Genomic DNA, 23788 nt, shown 5'->3' with positions numbered 1-23788 from the left:
GAATTCATTATTATTTTTGAGATGTATTCATGTGTTTTCCCTCATGCATTCCTTTACACGTTTTCCCTTCCTTGCTGCCAGAGGCATCGATTTGCCTCAGGGACTACTAGGGTTTTTACGCAGGAATGCAAAAGAAAATATTAAATATCCAGCTTGTGAACCCAGAGCAGAAACCATCTTGAGTAATTTTTTGCGTGTTTTTTTTTTTTTTTAATTTTCAGTAAGTTTTGGAAACTAGGCTTTACAAATGAAGAAGACGTTTTAAAAACTTCTTTAGCTCTTTCACCATATTAAAAGCCAGTTTGTGAGGCGCCTGGGTGGCTCGGCCGGTTAAGCGTCTGACTTTGGCTCAGCTCATGATCTCACGGTTCGTGAGTTCGAGCCCCGAGTCGGGCCCTGTGCTGACAGCTTGGAGCCCGGAGCCTGCTTCGGATTCTGTGTCTCCTCCTCTCTCTGCCCCTCCCCTGCTCACGCTCTGTCTCTCTCTCGAAAATAAGTAAACATTAAAAAAAAAAAAAACCCACTTTGGTTGGAGTAGGGCACAGAGATTCTTCCATAAAGGTGGAGAAGACACTGTTTTGTGCAATTAACTTGAACATGAGGGTGTGTGGCTCTAAGGACAATAAGTCATAGAGGAGACAAAATGAACTCCCCCCTTTGGGTTCTGATGGATTCTTAGAAGGAGGGAAGTTATGGGGGTGGTTATGGAGGACCGTGTGCCATGGTTCCCCCAGGTAGACAGATGGGAAAGGCAGAAGCAGGGGACATTTTCCTTTGGGGACTCAGAGGAAAACCCCCTGCAGGGTGTTCCCTACATCACCTAAAACACTACATTGAGGTAAATGCTGAGGTGGGGTTAGGCAGCAGGAAACCTTGAGTGTAGCTTCCCGGGGTCTTTTCATGCTCCCAGGTGAAGTGAGAAGAATCCAGAAATTCCTGGATCAGTCCTGCTGACTGATGTGGCCACAGCTGATAGTGCTGGGGGCTGGGGACCCCAGTTGATAGCACTATGAGCTGGTGACCCAAGTTGATGGTGCTGGGGACCCCAGTTGATAGCACTATGAGCTGGTGACCCCAGTTGATGGTGCTGGGGACCCCAGTTGATAGCATTGTGAACTGGTGACCCCAGTTGATGGCACTATGAGCTGGTGACCCCAGTTGATGGTGCTGGGGACCCCAGTTGATAGAACTATGAGCTGGTGACCCCAGTTGATGGTGCTGGGGACCCCAGTTGATAGCATTGTGAGCTGGTGACCCCAGTTGATAGCACTATGAGCTGGTGACCCCAGTTGATGGTGCTGGGGGCTGGGGACCCCCGTTGGTGATGCTATGAGTTGGTAACCCCAGTTGATAGTGCTGTGGGCTGTACGGCAGACTCTGGCCTAGGGGTCAAGTGGGCATCGCAGCCAGACCCCAGAGGGCCATGCCGTGCTAGCGGGGGCTGACGTGGGCCCAGCCAGCAGGGAGCCCACTAGGCTCAAAGCAAATCAAGAGAAGGCAGACAGTGAATTCGACCAACTGTTGACTTTGGCCACGGGGACTGGCAGGGCTCTAGAGCACTGACAAGAAGCCACCATGCTGCAGGGGGCTCCTGACCTGCATGCAGGTCCACAGTCTCCGCATCGCCATGACCTCTGATGTACGTACAGATTCTGTCTTGGTGGGGGCAGGGGGGAGAAATGGGAAGGGAAGAGCTCAGAAGCATGACGTTCGGTACCTAGTCTCGAGTTCGTTCCTTATCGTGTAAGCCCAAGGCATCCAGGAGTCCTTCTGTTTCTGAAGGTGGGAAGGGCTTGCCCCCATGGGCACAGCTGTCTAGAAGTGTTACGCTTAGCGAGTTATCTTCTGAATCCCATTCCTAATGGAACTAATGGTGTATTTGGGCCATGTAGATCCCTCCTGGCTGATTGGGCTACCGGGATTTTTTTTTTTTCCCCTTTGCTGTAGAGTGGAAAAGTTCATAGCAAAACTAACTTGGGATCCTAAAAATGTTAAAGGCGTCCTTAAGACTGTTCCCAGTTTGCAGATGGGTTATAATTAAATTGTCATTTGCAAGTTGGTTGTTTGGAACTCAGAAGGGACTATTTTCACCCAGAAATAGTGTACTTAACCGGTGACTAGGCTCCCAGACACGTGTATCTTAAAATGCAACCGAGATTCAGTATATTTGAAGTAAATGGTTAAGACCATGAAGGTACCATGCCAGAGATTAAACGAAAAAGAACAGAATAAGATTAAACCACGTTTCTTTTGAATGTTAGAGTCGTAGGGAAAACACATCTAATTAAATAGGGATAAGAGGTATATGCAGATTTTGAAGAGAATTTCTCAGCAATTTTCAGGGCTTTGCCAGTTCTTTGTGATCTGATTTTTGTGGAAATTCTATAGATTTGCCTTCCTTTGTTATTGCTGCAGGCATCAATCTTATGCATATTGGCTATGACAATAGCTTTTACATTATTTTAGGAGATGGAGATTGGGGAGAATTCCTATTATGTGCCAGGCACTTGAGGTGCATCGGGGACGGAATAAAGTTTCTGCCTTTGAGAAATTCCCTTTATTTTTTTTAAGTTTTATTTATTAATTTTGAGAGAGAGAGAGAGAGCTGGGGAGGGGAAGAGAGAGAGGGAGAGCATCTCAAGCAAACTCTGTGTTGTCAGCATAGAGCCCCGAGTCAGCAAGGCTCAAATTCATGAACCATGAGATCATGACCTGAGCTGAAACCAAGAGTCAGACACTTTGCTGACTGAGCCACCCAGGTGCCCAGAGAAATTTCCTTTCTTATAGGAGTATTCAGGCAAACTAATATAGGGCAGATCTATCTATCTATCTATCTATCTATCTATCTACCTACCTACCTACCTAAGTAGTGATAAATATTTTGAAGAAAAAAATTGGAGTGAGAGATTAGATTTAAAAATAATTTTTTTAATGTTTATTTATTTTTGAGAGAGACAGAGCCAGAATGCGAGTGGGTTAGGGGCAGAGAGAGAGGGAGACACAGAATCGGAAGCAGGCTCCAGTCTCTGAGCTGTCAGCACAGAGCCCGATGCGGGGCTCGAACTCATAGAGCTGTGAGATCATGACCTGAGCCGAAGTCAGATGCTCAACTGACTGAGCCACCCAGGTGCCCCTGGAGAGATTAGATTTTAGATACAGTAGTCAAGAAATATCTCTTTAAGGGAGCTGATAACTGACAGAATTCCTCAAAGAAGTAAGGGGCAGTCAGTGTAGACATAGGGGGCGGGAAAGATAGCCTAGAGGCAACAGCAATGCAAAGGCCCTTTAGCAAAGATGTGCTTGGGCATCCTCAAGGAAAAGCAGAAACCTAGTGTGCGTGGAGTGGGGTTAGCAACGGGGGCAGTAGAACATGTGGTCAGCGAGGTAGAATGGCCACAGAAAGGACTTTGGGTCTTATTCTAAGTGGGATTTTTCTGTGTATGAAATTCTAAGTTTTTCTAAGAGAATTGAGAAAAAATTGTCTAATTTTTTAGCTCTCCTTTAGAGGAGAGCCAGAGTTGTATACCTTCTGATATTTTGTGGTAGAAATTTCTACACTCTTAGTGATAAAAGAAAGATAAGAGGAGGAGAGAGCATTTTTGTCATACCCCTGAGTAAATAGATAGTAAAAGGGTTCAAGGGATAACTAGTGAAGGTAGAGGGGGTGAGGTAATTCCCAGAATTGACCACCAGATGGCGCATTGAGCCCAGGACAGCTTGGTTGCTGTTCGGAGCAGACCTGAGCTGGGAAGGGAACAGAGCAATCACAAATTTGCTCAGGCTGAGAAAGTCTATGCTTCTGTGCAGTAACTTGTCATTTGCTGAAATCATGAAAAATAATGACTCTAAGGTGACTACCTTAAATAGAGATAATCGTGAGTAATTTACATGACTATATATATATGCATACATATATACATATATAATATATTACATAATATTCCTTTATTGTTTCAGTGACAGTGGTTCTCTCCTGGCTTCCATATCTTATTTTTCAGGAATAAAGAGGGAATTGAGACCTCCGTGTGGTCTGGGTAAGACCACTCTGCCCCTAACAAGCACCTTATCAATGGGAGGAGTGGAAGGGGGCCAGAACTCTGGGTGATCCCGGCAAGATCCCGCTCCTCCTTTCCCAACACGCATCATCACCACAACTACTGAACGTGACTGCATTTGGTCCTTGATCCCATTTGACACGAGTTACCACAATTCCTGGACTCCCAGGTCATCCCTCAGCCTTAAACTCTCATCCTCGTAAGGGTCTCCTCAGGGTGTGGCAATCCTTCTTCCGGTCAGTTCCCTCCCTCTCCCCCCTCCCTGCTTTATTGTTCTCCATAGCACTTACAGCATCTGCCATTTATATAATGTATATATGCTAACGTAAGCTCTGTGTAGGCAGTGGTTTTTGTCTGTCATGTTCACTTCTATATTCTCAGGATGGTGACAACGCAGTGTTTAATAAATATTTGTTGTGAGGTTAAGCATTGTTCAAGGGGAAGGACAATACCTGGTCTGAGCAGGCACAGGCATGAGAAGTGGCAGACAGGATGCTCAAGAACTTCCACAAGCAAAGAGACTGAGTGTTTCTTGCCGCCTGGACAGCTGTGTGTGTGTGTGTGTGTGTGTGTGTGTGTGTATGTGTGTGTGTTTGATCCCAAAGACTCTGTGGAGCTTTTATTAGAAGAACGGCTTAAATGACAAGTTTCACACGGTCTCTAATGCTCTGCAATGTTTGGCATTTGCTTACAGGCTTTTCAGCGAGGGAGGCTGGCTACCTAGAATGGGGTCACCAGGGGCAGTTGTACAATCGACTTTTGTAAGAGCCTTGGGATGTCGCTCTTTGGCCCACTCACATAAGGCAGAGTTTATAGTATGGATTACTGTATCATCCCCTATAATTGGCCATGGTTTGTATAGCTTATGTAAGGTCCATATGGCTGTTGCCCTCCTACCCCTTGGCTGGGCAAGTATGGTAATGGTGGAAACCTCCAAGCCTGCAGGGAAATCACAGCTATGGGGGCGGAGAGCCTGCCCACGAGACCTTAAAAATTTCCCTTCCTTAAGTTTAGTGGCTTTAGCACTGTGAGCCCCTGGAGGGCAGGGCGAGGTCTTGTCCATTTTCGCAGCCCCACAGGCCAAGCTCGACCCCTCTTCCCCCACCCCTACCACCCAGGAGGCATGGTAGGTCTACCGTGCATGGTGACCTTGGCTGATATTGGCCTGGTGGCGACTTTCAGTTCTAACAGGGAGTGCCCAACGGGTGTGGTGTCACCTTGATCATTTAAACACTGCTGCCGGGCCCGTGTACCTCCTCCTTCCTCCTTCATGTGGCGTGACCACGTTACTGCTCATTAGCCTTTCTGTCAAGGGATAAGCCAGGGGACAGAGGAGGAAAGCAAACGAGTCCATTTTGCTGCACCTTTGTTGTTCTGCAAAGCATGTAATCAAAGGTGGGGGCGGGTGACGAAATTAATGGCTAGGACCACGACTTGAGATTATTTATGGCACAGCCCTTCCCATTAGATTGGTCTGGAGAATTCTTTTTTTATTAGCTCAGAGAATCTTGTCCACATATCTATCTGAACAAGATCCCACTGAGGTGAAAGAGAAATGTGGCTGTCACCGCAAAGTTGATCATGGCCTCAAGCAGAGGTCTCTCTCCTCTCTTTTTATATTTAGCCTCCAAAGTGGGGTATAAATATCCCTTCAGAGTGATAATCTATTGTGCTGCAGGCGTAGCATATTAGAATTTCAATGTCTATTTATTTGTGGTTAAAATAAGAAAGAAATTGAGCTCTACTAACACAAGCTATATGGATCGACAGTGACTTACGTCTACAATTTATAAGTGAATATAGACGTGTTTTGGAGACACATGCCTAAACTTTTTCACTCGTAAGCATGGATGATCAAACAAAGTTGGAGACAATGATACGAATGGTCACTGGGGGCAAATTCCCTTAGCATATTGGAAGCCTCTCTGAATTGTATGGGATTCAGAACAAAAAGGATAGATTCATTTAGGTAATTATTCTACCACCCAAATTTAATCACAGCTCAGGGTTTCTATTCCCAGAAATATTACTACATATTCCCTTGAAGCTCATGTCAAGACAAGGTGTCAAGGCAGAAAATTTAAAATGCCATGAAAGGGGTAAATAAATTTGCATTAAGTTGAAGTTCAAATATAGGAAATGACAGAAAAGTTTCTGAGGACCTCTGGGGAAAGCATCACAACATGGCCCCCCAAGGAAGATGTCTCAGTCTGGTGTGTGAGGGTCAGAGGGGTCCCGTGCAGGGGTCCCTGTCTCTTGTGCCCTTCGGAGGGTCCTCAAGTAGGGGGGACTAGAGGGAGAAACTACCGAGGAGGGTTGTGGCAAGGAAGCTGGGGGATGTTCAGGCCAAAGGATGGCAAGCTCAAGATGGGAGGGCTGTGGGCCGCTGTGCAGGGAGAACCCAGGGGCTGAGGCCAGTGTCAAGCTCAAGGCCAGTTTTTGTACCTGGTCCTGTGCTCTTTGTGGCTGTCTTCCTAGGAAACGACATTGTGACAGTGAGCCAGCCAATGTGAGGATCCGGGGCCTTATGGCCCCTTTTCCGTGTTCTATTGATTTGCTAGACCTGTGTCTTCATTTCATTTTAACATATTTCTCTTTGAATTACTGAAGCGCTGGAAATACGTAAGAAGCAGCTCCTTTTTCAAATTCCATCCTTGCCCGTCAGTGTGAGGCTTGTTGGTTGCATACGGACAGTGTTTAAGATGTGTGGCATTTAGGGGCGCCTGGGTGGCTCAGTCGGTTACGCGTCCGACTTCGGCTCAGGTCGTGATCTCACGGTCCGTGAGTTCGAGCCCCGTGTCAGGCTCTGTGCTCACAGCTCAGAGCCCGGAGCCTGCTCCAGATTGTGTCTCCCTCTCTCTCTCTCTGCCCCTCCCCCGCCCACACTCTCTCTCTCTCTCTCTCTCTGTCTCTCAAAAATAAATAAAAAGATTAAAAACAAAAAAGATGTGTGGGCATTTACCGGTGACTTCCTGGTCTCTGCAAAGTCACAGGGATGTCATTACCTGCAAAGGTTTGGGAAACACAGCTCTGGTTTAATGCCTGCTCATTTCTCCACCCCCCCCCCCCGCCCCCTCCTCTCTGTGTGGGGGCGTTTAATGCCTAGTCAGTGCAGAATGCAAATCGACGAAGATTTATCTAAGTTGCTTTTGTTTAGCAACTGGCTGTTTCAGTGTGGCTTTAAATTTAGCCTCTCACTAATGACTGTGTGCATTTGGGAGGAGGGGCTGGCTTTGCAGATAATAAAGCAGCTGTGCGTCTATGCCTGCCTCCCTCATCACATCTTCCTCTACAACCAAACTTCCTTTCCATGAGCCTTGGAAAGCTTTGAGGGCCTCCTCGATCCAGGCACCGCTTCTGCACGCTGCAGAGAATTCAAAGAGTTGGGGGAAAATAAGCCATTCTGGAGCAGAAGCGGGAGTGCGGGCTTTGCAACTGGGCAGGCTTGGGACTCCGTTTCAGAACCTGTCAAGTGGACGTAATGATCTTTATCTTGCCAGGTGGTTTCGAAATAATCGCTAGACGCAAAGGTTTGGCCTCCAGTAGGCGCTGCCGTTATTTCTAAGAGCCGGTACTTCAAGGGGGTCTGTGAAGTGGTGACCAGTCGCGTGAAGGAAAATTGGAGGCAGGGAGGGGTGGAAGGCTGTCAGGAAAGCATTCACCGGCGAGGATTATTGTTGCTGCTGTTTTCGTTGCTAAGAGAAAGGAGCCCATGTGTGTCGTTCATTTCTCCGTCTCCTACAACGCTGACCTGCCTCCTTTCTGAAACCTTAGCTGCTGTTGCTAATGGGCAGCCTGGAGCCTGCTGTCTCTGGGAGATGGACTGTGGCCAAGGTGCTGCATCCGGGCCCCACTGGGGTTCTAGAGGATGTCCATTAGCTCTCTGCAGGAGCGGGAGGGGAGCAGCTCGGGCCTTTGCAGGTATCCGTAGACAACAGGAGAGAGTCAGAGAAGGAGGCCAAAGGCCGCAGGGAGCTCCAGGCCCCCGAGGCGGCTGGACAAGGGCAGGAGGGAGGAGGAGGGATGGGGCAGGAGGTGAGAGGGAGTGTGGTCTTGAGAGATTCAGCCGTCCATGGCCACCTTCTCGCCCAACCACCCCCTCCTCCGCTGCGCTTTGGAGTCAAGTGTCTTGCCTTTACCTTCCTTTCTCATCTCCAGTCTGGGAGAGCACGTGGAAAAATTCTCCTTAGGAAAGGTCCTGAGGATCATTTTCTGCGACCACGTGAGCAGGCTCAGCGCTGCTGACGCCTCACCATTCCTCTTTCTTTATTTTCACCCTCATATCCCTTCTCTACCTCCTTCTACTCAATCCTCTCCCTGTTTTCTCCCGAGGGTCAAAGACGAGAGCCGGGAGAGAAGAGGGAAATGGAGGGAAGGCAGCCCGGGCGTGGCTGTGGCTAGTTTCCTTCCTGGGTGGGGGGCGGGGGTAACAGTGCCCTCTTCCAGTGAGCTTCCTCAGGGCCATGGGGACCAACCAGCCCATTTTACTGAGGCCGCTTTTCTAACAAGCCTTTTGGTCCATTCTTCTGGAGGTCTATAGTGCTTATTCCTCTGGCACGCAACTCTGGTGGGAGAGGGCAGATCGAAGGAGTTGGAGCGGGTAGACAAGCAAAGGATGAGAGATCGACGGTTCCTGGTGGCATGGGTGTAGAGCCCTGGTACCTGCGGTGTTGATTTCCAGCCCTTTCCCCCCTCCTCTGCCATCCAGCCCAGGGAAACACCGCGTATGGCCATGGATCTCTTAATTCTGGCTCTGCCTTCCTTCCAGAGTCCTCTTGCCACTCTACAGCCTGGAGTTATTTCCTGCCGCTGTGTTACTCTATTCCACGTTGACTTTCTCCTGTGGCAGCAATGAACACACTGCATCATCGTGACCTTTTGGTTGCCTTTTCCTGTCAGGGGACGGTGATGTCCTTCGGGAAAGGGACCGTGCCTTTCTCCTGTTGCGTCCTTTGGCACGAGGTGGACACTCTGTTGATGGCTGCTGAATGTTGACTGACTTAATGGATCCTGCCATGTAGAACCTGGCGCCCGTTTACCCTCTTCCCCGTCTCCTGAAGCTCACCTGGCTCATGTCCCTTTACCCCAGGGTATTCTTCTCTGGTGTCCAATATGAGAGTTGGCATAGAGCTCAGCTAGCACCTCCAGACCCTTCCCCAGACTCCATCCTCGGAATAAGTGCGTAAATCGGCCATGATGAGGCAGTGCCTTATCTTTGTGACCTTGAGAAAGTCTGACCTCGAAAGAAGAAATGTAGGCTTTTTTTTTTTTTTTTTTTTTCCGCGGGAAAGGGTGGCTCCGGGAGCAACTGAGAGGAAATCTAGTCTCCTAGCCACGTGAGTGGGCGCCACGTCTCAAATTCACAGAACGGGGCCGGGCGGAAGGATACGTGCCGCACTCCGTCAGGTCACGGGTGGGTTGCCATCGTTCAGGCTCTCTCCAGTTCCTTGCCAACAAGCGGAAATGAGATGATCCTTATTTTCAGTTGAGCCCAGCATGGTCATTTCTTGGAAAGTGCAAAAGGAGGCAAAACCTAATGGGATACAGAGGGAAGAACAAGCCGACAAGGACCCAAGGGAGGAGAGAAATTGCTTTTCGCCCTGGTTCCGGAATAGGTGATGGTCAGAGCTGGCAGAAAGCCCGGGGCATGTCAGCCATGCTGGAAAGGACATGTTCTCACTGTAAATCTTGTGTCCATCTTCGCCCCTCCTTTCCTGCCTTGCTCTGCAGCGTCATGCTCTCCATTGCGGAAGCCTCTTACACAGGCTCACATTTCTCTCCCAGTGCTCCCCCACTGCCTCTCTTCTGCCCCCACCCTCTGCCCCCCCCAGCACTCTGTCCTCTCCAGTAGAGCAGGGATCACATCCGGACTTTGGAGCGGTTGTGGGTGCACCTGTCTTCTTCTCTCTGAGCAGACACACTGGAATTTCTCATCTGCGTTTCTGCATCAGGGCCTGCAGACAACTGTCCTCAAGCAGAAAGGACTACTCCACCCACTGTTACTTCCTTGAATCAGATTTGCCCTTTTGGCCAAAGTGCCTGACAGACAGGGAATTTCACCCGGTCCCAGAGTAGTTTTGGCTTCCCGGTGGGAAAGAGTTGTACCAGGAAGCTTCCTTTGGGCCCTCCTCCCACCCCAGATCACCCCTATCTTTCTGCCAAGGCCCTGTGGTCTCAGCTGGCTTTCCTCCTTTCCCTCTCAATTCATCCTTGGCATTCTTTACTTAAAAGTCCCCCCAAGATTGGGCCCGGAGCAGGTAACAGCGCCCCCAGATGTCCCTCCTTTACTACCTCGCATAGAGAAGTGATAACCCGTCTTACTGCTTTTCCTGGTCGGGGGCGGGGAAAGGCAGCGGAAAAACCGAGTCAGAGGATCACACAAAGCTGACCTTTAGTTCCTGACTTCCTGGTACGCAGTGACTGGGAACCCTGCTAGAATCTGCGCCCTGTTCTCACTCTTCCAACTCCCTGTCCCCATCTTTACTGAAGTAGAGGCTGGAGGAGAAAACTGAGTTAGAGAGATTCGAATAATACCTGGCATTTATGGAGAACTTTCTGAGTACCAAGCATTATACTAAGTTCTTTACATACTCTTTGTTTACTCTTTCCACCAACCCGATGAGGTAAGAAACGGAGCCTCAGATAGGTTGAATTACATGTTCAAGATACCCCAGCTATACAGTGATGGGCCAGGGCTTGTATCTTGCTCCAAAACAATGGTATTAACGAACGGTCACCTCCCGATAGATATCTTCTAAACGCCAGTGTGAAGTTTGCATCTTTGAGACCCTCAGATGGATAAGCATCCATTTCACTGCTTCTCAAAGAAATAGACCATTATGGTCTATTTCTTTACTGTTGGTCTAACAGGAAATAGTCTGGTTCACTACTGACGAACCAGTTCTTAGAACTATGACCATAAACCTTGACTTAGTACAGGAAATGGTGTGGTTTACATGCTCAGCAAAGAGTGACCAGAATGAAATATTTGGCAAATTTCATACTCTGATTGAGAACTGGAGAGCTGGGGGAAATACCTGAACATTTTTCCATGTTGCTAAACGATTTTCCACCATGTGATTTTTAATGGCCACAGAGTACTCTATTGTATGGTGCACCACAATTTGGTTGAATGAAACCTCGGCAGTGGGGGTGTTAGTGAAAACAGGAGTAATTTAAAGAGAGAGAATTTGAGGATTCGGTGTATAGGAGCAAGCGTTTTCCATCTTTAGAAATGTATGTGGGACGAGCTCTGTCCAAAGAAGGAGACCCATACACATTGTGTGATTTTCCAGGTAATGCTAGGGCAAGGAGGGCATGCCTCTTCGTCAAGCTTCATCCCAGCCACTTCCATAGAGGTCATCCCGTTCAATCTTGTAGTCTTAGAGGAGGTCTGAGATTCAGGTTCTGGTTCTCTTAAACCATCTATAGACAACACAATCCACTCTAAAGACCTAATCCAATGGGGTCAGACTTGTAGCTTAGATCTGCAGAAATCTTTTTTAAGTGAAAGAAGATAGAAGCCTAACACCATTTCTAACTGGGAGCCAGCCATGGGAAGAATTTCTGGAATATGATTCTCTATCTTGGCTAAGTTTGAAAGAATAGTATATTCTGGAAAAAAAAAAAAACCCACAAGGGGGTTTCCTCTGATGTTACCTACTGGCTAAGGATCAAAGCATTAAGAGAGGCACAAGAGATCATCTTTCCAAAGTGGGAAGAGTCTACAAAGATCACATACACTGAATTAAGTCAGTAATTAGAGTCATGTCCTAGGATCGTCTCTATGTACCCGGCCAAGTCATTTCCTATTTTTTTTTTCAGGTCCTGGATAATAGATTCTCACAGCGGACCGTTGACCTGGACCCCTGTTTCAATAAGAACGGACAATAATGATGGGGGTCTCTCAGGAAGAAGCGGGTGGGATACTGAGATGGGAGGAGAGATAAGGAAGAGCCGTTAGTTCAGTGGGGGCAGGGGGCAGGTCGCACCCTCGATTCCTCAGCACCTAGCATAGCACCTGCCAAATAGTAGTAGATGCTTAACACACATTTCGAGGATAACTCGAACAATTAGAGGTTAAAGCATAACTGTGGGCCATGGCCTGCCCACTGCCATTCTTGGTATTACGACAGAATGTGCAGCATGTGGTGAAGAGCATGGAGTCCCCCTCCTCTCTGGGGGTTTGGGCTGCGCCTTCCTCAGCTTCTTAGCTGACAGGTCAAGAGTTTCCCAAGAGGTTATCTTACTTCAGTCTCCAGAATAGAAGTGACGGAGAAACTCGTAAGAAGGGGCAGTGGGAGGGAAGAGTGCTGGCTTTACTCCCTAGTAGCAGGGTCCCCTTGTGTAAGCCGTGCTTTGAGCCATGGGGAGAAGCTGGGGGGCTGGGCTGGTGCCTATAGAGGGAGAGATGGCCTGGTTGGCCTTGATTATTGACCAGCCTGTTATAATGGAAAGGTTGGGAACCCCAAGTTTAGATGGAAAGAATTCCATTTGCAATAAGTAAACCTGATCCTTACATAGTTGTCTTCTTTCCGGGAAGGTGGAAATCTCTTCCTCAGAACAAAGATATCCTGGTGGTGACCCATGCAGAACAGAAAGCAGATTTGTCACCTTCGGTTCTTGTTTTTGTTGGAAAGAGCTTTGGGAAGTCAAACAAGCCCGAGAAAGGAGGATCTGTTTCTCTTCTGTAAAGCCAGGTTGGCCCATATTTATATCCCACCTCTTATACAACTAGTGTGAGGGTGCAGAGTTGGGGGATGTCTCCTGTAATAAGCTGCTACCAGAAAGCCCCATCGTGTTGAGAAAACAAAGACACCCTTGCAAATGGCGGTGCTTGGAATGAGAACAAACTTTCTGGGGCGACAAAATGGCGGAAGACTTGGCATTTTAACAAATGATTTCTAGTCTGTCGTTAAGCCACGGAACTTCCTCCTCAAACTACTAATAGCTCAAATAATCCATATGGATGCAAAAGGGGACTCAAGGGCTTATGGAATCCCTAGCATACAAACAGGAAGCCAGTTCTCCGATGTTACTCTTGGCCAGGAATGGTGTGGTAGCAAATGGAGTGGGCACGAGTCACTCCAGACCTCGTCTTGGCGCCTTGCTTGGGGAGAGGCATGCCGTGCCATGGTTCCATGTACAGGCTTTGGAGCCACACCGCCTGGACAAGCTACTCAACTGCTCTGTCCTTCAGTTTCTTATCATCTGTAAAAGAGGGGTTGGGGGGAGGGGAGTAACACCTACCGTATCGGGTGATGTGAGGATTAAATAAGCTAGTACACGTTGGGCACTTAGAAGAATGCCTGGTACATTTGGTGAGCGATCAGTAAGTGTCTGAGGCTATTAACTCTGCGAGGGCTTCCACCTTCAGTTCCGTCTTCTGAGCCTCTGATTCAAGGAACTCTGTAGGACAACTGTTTTCCAGAGCAGCAGGCAATTTCTAGGACAATGGCGTGGGTACCACCTGTCATTTAGTGAAAATCTCTATAGACGGAGGGAAAACAGCCCTTAAAAGTCCAGGTAGTTTTGATTTATACATCACAATAAGAGTGGATGCATAGATTAGAGTAATTGGATTCCTATTACCACTTATATTGCGATTAAAATGTCATTTCCAACACTGATGCTCCATTGTTTCCCATTCTTCTCACTATAAGAATTGCTATCTACATTTTAGCCCATGTCAGCAAAAAATTTATGGAATATATTCCGTGTACCACACACTGTGCTAAACTTGAATAGATAATGTCCTTTCCTGCAAAAAGGAGGAAAGGGAGACATAAATGTCCACAACCAAAATTAGGTTGAAGTATTAAATGTGAAGATTTGGGGGCCAGAGCCTTGGAATGAAAGAACGGATGGTGATTTTCTGGGTCAGTGCGTGTTGATAAAGTCTTCATTTGTTTTAGCCAGAAAATTGTCCCAAGGTCATTTATGCTGAAATGACCCAAGAGCCAAGGCTTATTTCAAGGCTCCGAGCGGCTTTCACATAGACGAAATCAATAACAAATATGGGCCCAGCCTGGGAGCCTTGTAACGATAAGAGCGTGATATGAATGAGAATAAAATTTAAGCTCTGCACGGCTGACTCAAGGTTTTCCAATCGATTTACCAGCAGAATTGAATTCAGATTCCGTATCTGGTCCAACTGCAGACTACACAGTGCAACCCATTTCTCCACTGAGTGATTTCCCATAAAGGAATTCTCTTTCCCAGCATAGGGAGGGCGCCTCCTCGATCCAGGCTAGCTTTCCTCTCTGAGAGTCTTGTTTTCTGGTCTCGTGGAGTTCTGGACGACTGAGCACTAAGACCAAAATTAGGACTAGTTAGAAAAGCTACTGTTAGAGCCCGGACAGTTGGTGACAGTGCCTTCCTAATGATCTGTTTGGGCAGCTGCAGTTCGTGCTGTGTTATCAAGAGACAACTGGCAGGCCCAACCCTCAAGCCCCAGATTTTCCCCACAGCTTGACCCTATGCCTGCCGAAGAGCCCACAGACTCTCAGACTCAGCTCATTATGGTTATTCTCGAAATCTGCTTCCCTTCCGTGGATACCAGGAACAACACCAACATTCATCCAGTCGCCAGGGCCAGAAATCTGAGACTCATATCTGTTTCGCTCATGCCCGACATCCCAGGAGGTGCAAAGTCATTTGCACGTCTGAATACCTCTTGAATTTGTCCCAGCCTCTTCACACTAAATGAAACCTTGGGGGAGGAGAGTGCTGCTGGGATATGGGGGTTGGGGGGTAATCTCTTACCCTGGAGCCACCTCTCCTTTCCTCATCCTTCATCTGGATTAATAGCCTCAATCTTGCCCTCCTCCACTCCACCTCCAAATTGCTGCCCAAGGACTGTTTCTCAAGTGCATCTCTTAGGAAAGCACTGCTATGAGTCTCTTGACAAAAGGAGTCGTGAAGGTCATGGAGAACTTTAGTCATAGGAGATAATGAAACAGTTTTAGCTCTGGTGCCTGAATATGACAAATCAATGCAGCAGCGAAGACAGTTTAGAAATAAACCCAAGAGTATATGGGCATTATTAATGTAGATAAGGATGACATTTCAAACCTGTGGGGGGAAGTAAGGATTAGTGACTAGCTGTTCTTATCTCCTGGCTTCGACTGCAAGGGGGTCTCTGTCTGTGTGTCATGTCTGCCCTGGAATATGTGTTCCTTGGGGCCTGTGTGGCTTTCCTAGAGTGTTTCTTGGGACCCGGGTACACATGACTTTTGTTCACAGTACATTAGTAAGAGCATGGCCACGTATAGCTGCAAAGATGGCTGAAAATGTAGTCACTAGCTGAGTTGGCCATGTGTCCAGAAAGAAGGAAAGAATGGATTCAGGGGGACAGTAGCATTCTGCCTCCTTCAGTCATCATCATCCCATAAATATCAGTTCAACACCTACTACCTGCCAAGCACATTCTAGGCATTAGGTATCTAGTGGACAGAATTGGCAAAAGATCCACGCCCTTATGGTTATCTTCAAGGGCAGAACAGGAGTGAGATGGGAGCACACTCAAACGAAACACAAGAATCTATCAGATAAGTGAGAGCCAGAAAGAAAGCAGAGAAGCTATATGGGGACTTCAGGGAAACAGGGGTGGTTTGTTGCAATTTTAAGTAGGGTAGTTTGAGAAGGCTCCTCTGAGAAGTGGACATTTGAGCGAAACCCAGAAGGAGGCGAGGGAGTGAGTCGTGTGGATCCATGTGGGAGAAGAGCCATCCAGTAGAGGTCCAAGGATGTGCAAAGACCCCAGGCAGGGCGATGCTTGGAGCACTTGACAAAGAATAAGGAGATCCCCATGGCTGGAGCTGAGCCAGTGAGGGGAGAGTAGTAGGAAATGAGGCCAAAGGGATATGGTGGGGCAGGGTCGAGGAGGAGCTGGCAGGTTGAGTGGATCCTTGAGGGCCATTGTCGGGGCCACTGGAGAGTTTTGAGTCAAGGCCTGTCATGCTCTGATTTACATTTGAAAGGCTGCTACATTACAACTCAATCCTGAGGGGCAAGGATAGAAGTTAAGAGATGATGGCAATAATCTGGGCGAGAGATGGCCGTAGCCAGGACCACAGTGGTGGTGAGTGTTGGGAAGGGCTCAGGGTTGGTGGGCCTAACCAGGTTTTCTAGTCAATTTGTACAGAGGTTTCCCCACCCCACCTCCGACCAATGTGTTGGAATTCTAAATGAATGAATGAATGAGCAAAGACATTGAAAACATTTATATCTGAACACGTTGCTCTCCTATTTAAAATTCTCCACTGTCTCCTGGGCTTGGCCTAGGAGACTCCCAAGATCTGGCCTCAACTGTGTTTCCAGGCTCATTTTCTTCCTTCACCTCCTCCTGGCTTGAATGCAAAACTGTTCCCCCTCCCTCTACAATCTCTTCCTCTCTCCACCACAGCCCCCACCCTGGGTGAATCACTTCTGCCACTTTCACAATTAAGGACTATCTTATCATTTGCCCAGCAGAAGTCTTGGGTCCTGGCCCTAGAAGATGCTTAGTAAAGTTTGTTAAACTGAACCAAATTTTTAGCTTTTGGCATCCACACCTTCTTCCTTACTCCCCTTTCTCTTTCTCATACTCTCTTATTTCCTGCATTATTCTTTTTATTCTTACAAAAATGAGTGCAAATACAAACACAAGTGAGCTTACTCAGGCCGAACAAAAATTATCAGCTGTTGGGAAGATATTATAACTTATACTTATAAACCATCCTACTGAATGGGCAACCTACTGAATGGGAGAAGATATTTGCAAATGATATATGCAATAAGGGGTTAATATCCAAAATATATAAAGAACTTACACAACTCAACACCACAAAAGCAAATTACCCAATTAAAAAGGGGACAGAGAACACGAATAGACATTTTCCCAAAGACATCTAGATGGCCAACAGACACACGAAGAGATGCTCGACATCAGTCTCGATCCAAGAAATGTAAATCAAAACCACAATGCAATATCACCTCACACCTGTTAGAATGGCCAAAATAAAAAATGCGAGAAACACCAAGTGTTGGCAAGGATGTGGAGAAAAAGGAACCCTTGTACGCTGTCGGTGGGAACGCAAACTGGAGCAGCCACTGTGGAAAACAGTATGGAGGTTCCTCAAACGATAAGAAATAGAACTGCCGTGTAATCCAGTAATACCATTACTGAGTATTTCTCCATAGAAAACGAGAACACTAATTTGAAAAGATATATGCACCCCCCATGCTTATTGTAGCATTATTTACAATAGCCAAGATATGGAAGCAACCCAAGTATCCATTGATAGCTGAGTGGATAAAGAAGAAAGTGGCATATATATATATATATATATATATATATATATATATATACACACACATACACATATATATACACACATATATACATACATATATATATACACATATGTATATACACATATATATGTATATGTACACACATATATATGTATATATACACTGAAATATTAGTATGTATATACTATACTATATACTATATACTATATACTATATTATATATATAGTATATATATACTGAAAGTGGCATATATATATATATATATATATATATATATACACTGAAATATTATTCAGCCATAAAAAGGAATGAAATCTTGCCATTTGCAACAACATGGATGGAACTAGAGAGTATCATGCTAAGTGAAGTAAGTCAGTCAGGGAAAGACAAATATATGATTTCAGTCACATGTGGAATTTAAGAAACAATGCAAATGAACAAAGAAAAAAAGAGATAAACAAACAAACAGACAACCAACCAACCAGACTCTTAAATACAGAGAACCAACTGATGGTTAACGGGAGGGGGGGGGTGGGCGGGGGCAGGGGTGAAAATAGGTGCTGGGGATTAACAGCACACTTATCATGATAATCACTAACACAATCATGATGTACAGAGTTGTTGAATCGTTATATTGTATACCTGAAACTAATATAACACTGTATGTTAGCTATCCTTCAATAAAAACAAAAAAAGAAACATACAGCCACCTATACCTTTCTCCTCTTTTTCTTGATTTTGAAGACATTTGCCTCAAGGAGATCTGGACTTGGGACTTTCGCTTCCTAATCTGATGCTTCTCCTATCTTATCACCTCCCCACTTTGTCTCCAGGCTTAGCAAAAATTGGTGCCCAGCTGCCAACAGCTGGATATGGACGATGCCCTGGACTCCTGGGCCAGGCAGTTTGGCGCTGACCTCGGTGGGATCCTAAAATGATGGCCAATCGGCCAACATCATTAATGGGCCCCCTGCCATCTTCCCGGCACCACCTGTGGTTGCTTTGAGCGCCACAGATGAGTGTGAAATCCTTTTGCACACTCTCAATGAGAAGACTCTCCCGTCGCGGGGACGAGGCTGACATCTGTAAAACGATAGTGGATGTGACAAGCAGAGGGCACAAGGTGATGGGAGGCCTGTGTGCAGACCGTAGGGCCTGCTCTCCCAAGGAGCTGAACGGATGGGGGAAGGTGAGGCTGGGCTTCCTGGAGAGGGTGACGTGAGAACAGTATCTTGAGGAAGGCCTGGGCTCTGGGTCGTGGGGAGGCAGGAGGGGGCGGTCCGGAGGAAGAGATGGGTAGGAAAGGTGGAGAAGCCGCAGCTCCGCCAGATCGTTGTTTCCCATGCACTTGAGGCGATGGCAGTGATCATGGTTTAAAAATAACTGGAGGCCACGGGTGTCAGCAGCAGCCAGCTTCTGTGCGACAGCCGGGTTAAGATGAGAGCCGGCAGGCCGCCGTGCCTGTTCAAACTGACCGCCTTGTCCCGGGCGCCCGCATCCACAGGCCTCCACGTGTCCCCTGTCCTGCTGTGCTCTGCTGGGGGGCCCGCTGGAGGCTGAGAATTGAGAGACATGTGCCAGGAGATGGAGCACGGGGGAAGCCAGGGGACAGAAAGAGAGACACTGGCCCAGCTGCAGGAAGGAGCAGGTGCTCTGAGATGACCGTGGAGCTCGGAGCCACAGGCAGGTGGTGGCAGCCAGCCCATCGCTGAGAGCGAGAGGGAGGAAACGGGGTGACGAGCTGGTGCTGGGAACGGCCGGGGCCCACCTCCGCCGTCAGCCCCTCTTCTGGTGCCCTCCCCAGCACCTGGGTTGTGACACTCGTTCAGGGGCGCAGTGAGTATGGCTTCAGCGACAGTCCGAAGTTGAATGAGGACATCCTAACAAAGCCCCAGGAGACAGAGATCATTCCAGATGGAGGAGGAGAAACTCATTATGCTCACACTCACGCGGACTCGAAATCCAGACCGTTTCTCGAAAAACGATCCTTGTAAACGGTCACGACCCGTGGCCCAAGTCTATTACGTGTTGCTGATAGGATCGCACACAGTATAATGGTTTCAGAGGGTATTTTGACGTAATGTGTGTCTTCTTCGACCTAACAAATTCCAGTTTTAGGGATTCCTTCGAAGGAAATGACCATCGACGTGGAAGAAGGCTTATTGATGCATTATTCACAAGGTTAATTGAAACATTACTTAATTTTTCCGTTATAATAGTCCTCTTTATTTGTAAACTATCTTCTTTCAGTCTTTCCAAATTTTCCTTTTCATCAGAACAAAAAGGCACATAAAAACCCTGCCTGCTGTCATTCCCGTAGACCATGCTTTTCAGGCAGCAACCCCCCCCCACCCCCCGCCATATAGATACATCCTTCATTCCCAGTCGTGTTGTTTCCCCCCACATTTGGAAGCATTGCTTTTACATGCGGAAAACTTGTAAACTAAATGCTTAAGAACAGAGACCTGACGAAGTAAGTCACGGGAAGTCCCTACGAGGAAGTACAAAGTAAACATCAAAAATAGTGCTCGAAAGCAGGGGTCAGCAAACTGCGGCCCGTGGGCCAAATCTGGTGAGCTGCCTGATTTTTTTTTTTTTTATGGTCCTCGAGCGAGGAATGGTTTTACATTTTAAACGGTTACACAAGCACTTACATAATAGTCTCGATTTTGCTTCTTGGCCTGCAAAGCCCCAAATAGTATGTAGCCCTTTAAGAAAGAGTTTGCTGATCACCGCTCTGGAAGAATACTTAATGAGGAGCAAAATTTTCATTACAGACATACGTAGTAGAAGATACAGTGTGGTTTGTGCCTAAGTTGTCTATCACTGAGTAACTGTCCTGGAATTTAGTAGCCGAAGACTGTAACCGTTTTAGCTGCTCGTGATCCTGTGGGTCACGAATTTGGACCAGTCAGAGAAAGGATGTCCGGAGCTTGTTTGAGATTGGGGAATTGTTTGAACGACTGGGGGCTGTCTGGGATGGTTTTGTGGGTAACAACGTCCAGGGTCTTAATTCTCTTGACTGGGCCCCTTAGTTCCCCATTGCAGCCTTTCCACGTCGCTAGCCTGAGCCTCCTCACAGCAGGGTGGGTTGAAGGTGGTTGGGTTTTTTACGTGGCAGCTGGTTTCTCCCAGAGCAAAAGCAGACGCTGCCAGCCTCTTAAGGGCTGGGTATATTTTCACTCTGCTACATTCCCCTGGTCAGTGAGGATCATAAGGTCAAGATTCAAGGGGTTTGGGAGCGTGTTCTACCTCCGTCCATGCATGGGGGCGGGGACAGCCGTGGCGCCTGTCTTTCGAGCTTATCACAGGGTGTCAAATCAGTACATACACATAGACACATGCCCACGTTCATGGGCTTCTAGTGGTGACCACGAGAGCAAATTTTGGGGGATACTAAGGTGCAAAAATGACAGCCTTCCCTATTTTACAGATCCATTCTGCTCAATTTTTGCTCCTTCCTAGTTCTCCAGGACCGGGCCACGTGACACGGCCTTGTCCTCTCACATTTTCAGAGTTGCCTGATAATGATCAGAACTTCCTTTTGTCTTAGAACGTTTTGCACTTTTTCTCCTGGGTGACCTCCAAGGTATACAATTTCTGTCTTTGTCTGAGGCCTTTAGGTTTCAGAAGTGAGTAGACCTAAGAGATGCCTTGATGCTAGGATTTGGAACATATCGACGTCCATCTGGAAAATTTTCATGGGCAGGTGTTATCAAAAGACACCAAGAACCCAAGAGAAGGGAGCACAAGCACTTCCGGACTGGAGGTGAAGTTTGGGTGGCACGCTGAATCCAGCCTTGCTGACGTGTGTGATCGTTATTATAAGGGGAGAGGGCTGAAATGGCGAGAAGGTAGTAAAAGATTTAAACGGGAGAGGAAGTCTTGTGTGGGAGAGATGGGATATTGTGTAAGTGGAACGCACGCCTTTGGGTGATGGAGGAATAAATTGCCAATGCTCATTATACTGGAAGAATCATGACATCCGTGTAATTTCTTAAGATTCCATGAGACAAATTCTACTATCTCTTTATTACTCTGGGAATAGTCAGAGGGGTTCACGATACCAATAACAGTGAGTAACAACTCAGTTCAGGGAGATGAGTCCATTAGTCCTCCTTAAGATGGCATTGGCTCTGTGGGTGGGGCCAGGGAGCTATGGATGAGCCACTTGGGTAGCCAGCATATCAGAGAGTGGTATTGACCGGGGTCTGGGTTAGGAACAATGGAGAGTGGGTTGAGGGGAGACATAGCACAGGACTACAGCGAGTGAGAAGGGCCCTAAAAATAATATAAGAGCTTGCTGGAGATCAATTTCATGTATTAATTTTACATCCTACTAAGATCACTCCTGGTCAAATATTACACAGAGGTCAGTGTGACTTTTCTGTCTTCTTCCAATTGAGAGCATTTCTTTTTTTTTTAAATGTAATTTTATTGATTTAATTTATACTTATATACAGAGAGAGTGTGCAAACAGGGTGAGGGGCAGAGAGAGAGAGAGAGAGAGAGAGAGTCTTAAGCAGGCTCTACGCTCAGCACGGAGTCTGATGCAGGGCTTGATCCCATGACCCTGGGATCACAACCTGAGCTGAAATTAAAGTTTGATGCTCCACTGACTGAGCCACCCAGGTGCCCCATCTTTCAATTGAGAGCATTACCTTTGCTTTAAAATGAGAAGAATTGGGGGCGCCTGGGTGGCGCAGTCGGTTAAGCGTCCGACTTCAGCCAGGTCACGATCTCGCGGTCCGTGAGTTCGAGCCCCGTGTCGGGCTCTGGGCTGATGGCTCAGAGCCTGGAGCCTGTTTCCGATTCTGTGTCTCCCTCTCTCTCTGCCCCTCCCCCGTTCGTGCTCTGTCTCTCTCTGTCCCAAAAATAAATAAACGTTGAAAAAAAAAATTAAAATGAGAAGAATTGGGACTAAGAAATCAGAATTTTTAAACTTGAGTTCCTAGATTCATTTTTTATTATCTGTTCTCAAGTCTGTTGGCTCACTTGTTATGCCAAAAAAATGGCATCTGTAAAATAAGGAAATGGTACTCATTTGACTGATCTGGGGCTATTTGATTATGAACTGGATATGGGATGGCACTGGGGAATTATTATTAATTTTGCTCGGCGTGTTAAGGAGAAATGCCACGGTGCTTGTAATTTACTAAAATACTTTAGTAAAACAAGGCTGTGCATATATAGCAAGATGCCCATATTGTGACATCCAGGAGATGGATATTCAGATTATTAACACTACTTGTCTGTGTTTAAGATTTTCCACAACTAAAAGTTAGAAAAAAATATCCATCTTGCTTATCTCACGGGAGTGCTATGAGGATCAAATGAGAAAATGGGTGGGAAATGTTTTATAAAGGGAGGAGCACTAAGCGGGTGTGGGTTGTAGTTCTTTTCCTCGGGAATGATGAACAGCTTTTCCAGCTCTGCCCTTTTCTCGACAAGTGTGCTTTGTCTCTCTCTTTTTCTTCTGTCCTCACCTAGTCCAGAGGCTCAAGGGAATGTTTTCTGATGATATTTTCTCTCATTGTGCAGAATGGAGGCAATGAGGTGTGCAAAGACCACCGGGGGCAAAGAAGGGTCTGGATTCCACTCCTCTCTATACGTGGGGAGTGGTCTCTTAGATGGCCAGCTAATTACAACATATCATAGCATCCATTTCTACCCACCAGCTTCTGGGAAGACCTCCATGCTTGATTCTAATAATTAATGCATTTAAGCTAAGAGAGAGAAGAGAATTATGCAGGGTTAATTACTGAGGTTTTGTGGGATTACCTTTCAGCCGTTTATCTCATTTTCCTCAGAACTTTAAATCCTTTGGAAAGAGAGCAGTTGGGACAAGTGCATTGGTACGATATGCCTGTAGGGACATTGATTCTCCTCCTGTTCCCCCCAACTCGAAGGGTTAATCCTAGGAGTGGAATACACCTACATTTCCCCCTTCGATTTTAGCGAAAAGAAATTAACGAGCTACAGGCCATCCTTTGCAATTTCATTCTCTCCTCGTATAGACATAAATTCTTCTGAGGAGTTGGGAGCACTGTACTTGGTAAGAAAAGGCACTTTAGATTTAGCTATTTGCATACTGATGCTGCTATACTATCCCTCACGCGGATGATGTATCGATGACATCAGATACTAAATTGCTTGGTCTCTTGTACTTTGAATGAAACTCTGACTTGGAGAGAGCAAACTCTCTAGGCTGGCTAGAAGCCAGACCTCTCTTTCTTTCCCAACCACTGGCACGCCGGGATTGTGGCTAACCTCGAAAAATCATTTTGCTTCTGCGGCTTCTCTCTCTATCTTTGTGAAATTAGACCAATGGTGTGTTCAACCCATTTCTTTCCTCGGGGGATATGATTAATGGGAAGGATGCTTACAGGGTACTTGGGTTGCTTTAGAGAAGATGTTCTATTCAAGGCAATAATAG

This window comes from Leopardus geoffroyi, chromosome C3 (genome assembly GCF_018350155.1).
Source record: "Leopardus geoffroyi isolate Oge1 chromosome C3, O.geoffroyi_Oge1_pat1.0, whole genome shotgun sequence".
In the NCBI taxonomy this organism is placed as follows: domain Eukaryota; kingdom Metazoa; phylum Chordata; class Mammalia; order Carnivora; family Felidae; genus Leopardus; species Leopardus geoffroyi.
The sequence above is the reverse complement of the archived record's forward strand: the minus strand, read 5'-3'. Positions refer to the sequence as shown.